Genomic DNA, 6000 nt, shown 5'->3' with positions numbered 1-6000 from the left:
AGCTGAGTGTAAAGCAAATCATTGATAATTAATTGTTCGTAAACATTTGTGTGGAAAATAGGTGGGTGACCAAATACATAATTTTAAAATTATCAAAACTACTGTAAGCAGTTGACTGAAACCTTTTATAAGTTTCTATCATTGGAATACATGAGCATCGAAGTAGCCTACTCAAATTCCAACACTTTATACAAAATCGGCACATAAAAAAGAAAACATGAACAATGATGATGCAATAAATTACAGGCTCAAATGTAAAAATATATTCAAAATTAATAACAATTATTCACCTGTCTAGATTGCATATTAGTGTTGACAGGCGAGTCATAACCTCAATACATTGTTGGAAATGTCGCAGCGAACATATAACAGCATGATGAACAAACATCAGTTAAACTGTCGATATGACAAACCGATCATCCGTGATAGCGGTCAATTATTTGAACTGTTCTACATGCCTCTGTTAGCATCCGATAAATACAAACAAACCCTTCATGGAATTCGGTCAAACATAAAATACAGCCAACGGGTACAGAAATAACGCTATTCTTCTCTTTCACGTGTACAGACAAAATTTATGAAAATTAGTTAGTATAATAAATACGTTAAATTTTTTCAGGTTACAGTTTCTTGTATCATATAAAGTATGGCTTGTATCATGTTACTTTGGTTATAGATTACTGTACATTTTATGTATTGACTCGGAAGGGATCTAATGATTTAGATAACAACATTTATTTTGATGAGATTCTATTTCGCAAGTTATTCTACATTGATATGATTAGATATTAGTTATTTTTCTTTAAAATCTAATTACAAATTAAATGGAGGTATAAACTACTTGATTTCTTACAAACAATAAACGCTGTTTCGTACTAGGGGAAATGAAGGACATAACAATAATTAGTGGGGGTCGTCGCAAGTTTTCAGTAATATCTAATAAAGTAATACACCTGTGTGTCTAGTAACACACGACACGACACGAGACACTGGAAGTAGACACCCTATACAAGAAACCATGCTCAGCCATTCAGGTATTTAACAACTCATTTACTGAAATTGCGTGAATATTTTTATCGGAAATTGTATACAGTTGGTTACTGTATTTGTGCAAAGCCTCTTTTAGACTAAACTATTCACAATTATACCAATTAACTAATTATCGCACTTATGAGTAATTTCACTACTTTGCGTCCACCTTGGTTTGACATTTACTCCTACAATTAATTACGTTTCGTATATAGCCATAATAACTGTAGTGTTTTTATACTCCAAGGGCGTATTTGAGCTTTTTTAAGGAACGGGTTAACTTTGGTCTTGTTGCAATGTAACACTGACTTATAACACCAATTAAAATAATTCAATGAAATTACTCATGTGTCCTGCTCGAGAACGAACCTGTAGTAATCATTGGAGATCTATAACTACTTGGATAGAAAGACAATTAAATTATACTTCTAATCTAAGAAGACGGTATCCTATGTGTTCTTTGAAACGTATGAAAAATTGAATACAATCTTGCATTTTACCCAAGTCATTACAATCTTCAAAATTTCGTGGCCTGAATAGAAACTTTACTATTTATACATGTCCTCAACCTGAGTAAAATACTTAGAAATCTTGGCGAAACAGAAGGCGTTAATTAGACTGTTTGTGGTGTAGGCTTCCTGAAACCCTAGAGACTAATTACTTGCTTTGTTTTTTAATTGAACGTTTAGATCTTGGCTTCCAGTGAACACAAGTGCAAAACAATCTGACAAACACTGTGTTTCTTTGTTGATAACCTTAAGTCAATTATGCGATATTTATTGATTAAATACAGTTGACTCAATAATCAGCACTTCTTATGGCACCTTGGGGGATAATTACTTTGACATAAAATGAGGTTACTAACCTGTCGTCAATCAATCCTCTATTGTCTTGGATGACTAGTTTCGGGGTTAAAACCCCATTTTAAAATCTCTTCAGTCTTCAAAGAGTGTTGTTTATTTTATTGAATATATATATATATATATCTAATATATAAAATTCTCGTGTCACAGTGTTTGTCTGCAAACTCCTCCGGAACGACTTCACCGATCGTTATGAAATTTGGTGTGTAAATTCTGTAGGTATGCGAATCGGACGTAAACTATTTCCCGTTTCGAAATTCTTAAAAGGGCTCCGCCCCAGTGGCTCTGGAGTTTCCCATGTTAACCTTATGAGAAATGGAATTAATGAATCTTAACAGCTGTTTCAATTAAACAAGTTGGTTCTGTTCTATGATGTTCAATAGGCGAGTGAGCGTAGCGAACGAGCTAACCTGAAGGCAAGTGAGCGCAGCGAACGAGCTCCAACCTAAAGGTGAGTGAGCGTAGCGAACGAGCTCTAACCCAAAGGTGAGTGAGCGTAGCGAACGAACTTCAACCAGGACGTGATTGAGCGATGCGAACGAGATCATCTTGAAAATTAAACGTAACGGTACTTTCTTTCCATCGGTCTGTCTTAGGGGAAACCTATAACTTAGGCGATACGAAGTTCGCCGGGTCAGCTAGTATATATATATTATTTAAAGAGGTTGGCGGCCTCTTTTAACCTTGCATTTGTCCGTCCACATAGACTACAGATCTGTGCGTGGAACGTATCCAGTAAAGCAAGGGGTGAGCCGGTACAGTACAAAGGTGAACTGTACTGATAAAAGTTTGTGGCAGTGACCAGGATCCGAACCCACGACACTACTGCCTTGGGCCCGAAGTCCGCGACGCTACCAACTGAGCCACCGACTTACCAAATATTTACTGATATATTGAATACAATATACCTATTACAATACCTACTAACACATCCTAGTTATGTTTGAAAATATTACTCCATTTTTTGTCTACATAATCTCCTCTACAATAAAACAAAAATCGGTGGTGTCGAAGATATAGTAAAACATCCTCTCTAGATCGGTGACGCTCTCCACGTCAGAGGACTTAATCAAAACCTACTTCAGTTTGGAAATGACGGAAAGTCCGTCGAAAGCATGTAATTTACCTGTTAATCTCTGAATGCAAATTAAATTGGTTTTCCGCGTGCTTCAAAACAACCTCATAGCAAACATTTAACACATTCCCTTGTTAAAGTGTGGATTAGCTAAGAATAGAGGTTCAAGTTTTTTTTTTCTGGGGTATGAAAAGTGAATTTTGATGTTTCTTTATTATTAATTGTTGTTTCAATAGGACTATGAATATTTTAACCAAATTAAAATATCTATTTGTTAAATATAGTTTTAAGAGTCAAGAAAAGTTTGTAATACACACTCTTTACTTTGAATTAACGAATTAGCTGTGCAATGGTTAACATAAATGGCTGAAAGTTGTAACATTTGATTCCTAAAAAAATCCCAAGTTAAATTTATGAAGTTTTTAATGTTTTAATTTTTAAATGTTGATCATTTAGTTTGTTCTTTATAGTTTTTAACTTTGATATTTACATCTATTTATCTAATTAAGTCCACACTTAACATTTTTCGTTTACGTACTAAACAATTACAATTTCTAAATAAATTATATTTAAACTCTTTAAAGTTTATTTCAGTAACACTTTGTTCAATACATCAATGCAAATTCCTTTTGCATTATATTGCATTATTTTTAGACGTTATTAAAATAAAATGTAATCAATAACGTTATCTTTATTCTACAGTATATACAGTAATCAAACTTTTTAACACAATTACATTTATTTAAACACAGAAACGAGGAGGCCAGTGAAATGGAAAAGCTAAATTAATGTCAAGTTAAAAATGCAAAATGTAATCTGCAACAAATTAAGTTGTTTGAATAAAACAAAAGTAGCAACTCTGGTCCGAGCGCTTTGGCCCGGGCCCAGCCAGGGAGCCACATTTCAGATAATTACTCGGTATTTTCTCATTTAGAATGCACTCATATGGATAAAGCAGTCCTAATTATCATAAAAGCATATGAAAGCTGGACATTGATCTGGTTAAATACGTTAGTATAATAGTTTGCTGTTTATTGTTAGTAGCTACTTGCCAAACCGTGCTTCGAAAATGTAAACATTGTAGTGTTTGTTTTAAGATTATCAGAAGGTTTACCTTATTTATAAATCGGCAAATTTAAACATAATGTATACGTTTATTATTACGTTATAGTTTAGTTTGTAAAATTGAATAGAAACATTTATCGAAACTATTAAATTTAAGTCACAGTTTCGTTCTACTTCCAGATAATACATACAAAAGGTTTAGTTGAAGCACAATACATCATTTGCGCTTTCTTAGGATCATTAGGACAAATAAGTAACCAATTCATCGAAAAATGTCAGTTTACATTCATGGGATGTTTTAGTAAATTCAAGGAAAACATAATGATTAAGCTATTTAGTAAGATACAAATTACCTTTAGTCATTTTGCAGCAACATTAAATTGGGTAATTCGCAACATCATTATCTGGCAAATATGGCAGTATGAACAAAAACATTAAACTGATGTGTTTATGATTGGGGGTTGAAGTTATATGTGTGTTTTGGTTGCATGTATTTTAATAAGAGTATTTTAGGAAGATACATAAATAAGGGAAGTTAATTGACGGTTATCGCGTACGGGTGGGAGACCCGATGACATAATTATTGACTGCCTCTCGCAAATAACGTGTCAGGATGATAAAAGGGGGTTCTTTATATGTGGCTAATTATAGAATGCGTCCACCACAAAAATGAACATGATAGTTTCTGACAAACCCTTGGAATACTGATGAAATGAGAACTGTTTGACCTTGGTCTAGATTAATTTTTGTTGATGTTTTATACAAATTATACAATATTTTGATTGTCTTATTGCTTTTTTCACTAATGATTTACATGCATTGTCGTAACAATAAACAACTGTGTCCCCATGTTAAAATCGTTTGAAAAGATTTTCCCATGCATTTGTTGCGTTTTTGTTCATAATAAAGGATCTAATAATTGTACGAATGGAATGCTAACTATCCTATTATGTTCCATTTGATCTTTTTACATATATTTGGGGTTTTACCAGATGTTTAAAAGCATTTTTAACCTTGCTTGTAATTGAAAAAGTCTTAAATTATAAGTGAGTAAAAACTACAACAGTTATCCTGTATGATTATTAAGATTACATATCCGTATTATAACAAATTACAGCTTTATTAGTTCATTCAGAAGAGGCAAGGACAATACACAAATTGTGCGATATAGATGTAATGAAGCAAGGATCCCACAATCAAGCTTTGGAATTGGAACAGATTAATGGTTATGATATTGAACAATAGCTTCGTGGCGTGCAAGAATCCCACCAACAAGATGTAGATAATGTTAATCAATCTTTGTTGTACAACATCATGTAGAAGTCGGATCTTACAAATAATTCCTTAGCTTTGTTGGGTTACAATCTAATAAGTTGTCATGGGATTTTTTGTGACAAATTGAACAAATCTGAATTTTTCTTATACAGGGTTGAATAGTTGTGACCACTAATGATTCAGGTAAACAAGATTTAGATGGGATCTGTAATATTCAATATTACTTATACGGCTTGTCATTTACTGAGTTCACTAATACATTGTTTGACTGTTTCAGTGATAGCTACATAGCAGTAAACTAAGCTATCAGGGAACTTAATTAATTCGCAAAGCGTTGTTAATACTGAATATCACACGGACTGGATTTTACGTTACCAAAACCAATATAACATTGCACGGTACTGAATCGACAGAATTTACTACATAGGCTGTTAGGTAGCAAGCTGTACGCATAATTTATGTTCGTGTTTTGTATCATTATGTTCAGTTTTATATTTAATATATTCATTCTCAACGGGTAACTTCGTTTTCAATAAAATGTGTAGCACTTTAACTAAATTATCATGCCAATATAGTACATGCAACTGAGTTTATGCAACATAAATAACTAAATCAATGATGAAACAAAATGGAGGAAGATAACGAGTTTGTAGCTAAACAATGATTTCAAATGAGGTAAATAACTTAATTGAT

Source organism: Macrosteles quadrilineatus, unplaced genomic scaffold (genome assembly GCF_028750875.1).
Source record: "Macrosteles quadrilineatus isolate MER2022 unplaced genomic scaffold, UCM_ALF_1.0 Scaffold_3__2_contigs__length_128488019, whole genome shotgun sequence".
NCBI classification, from domain to species: domain Eukaryota; kingdom Metazoa; phylum Arthropoda; class Insecta; order Hemiptera; family Cicadellidae; genus Macrosteles; species Macrosteles quadrilineatus.
The sequence above is the reverse complement of the archived record's forward strand: the minus strand, read 5'-3'. Positions refer to the sequence as shown.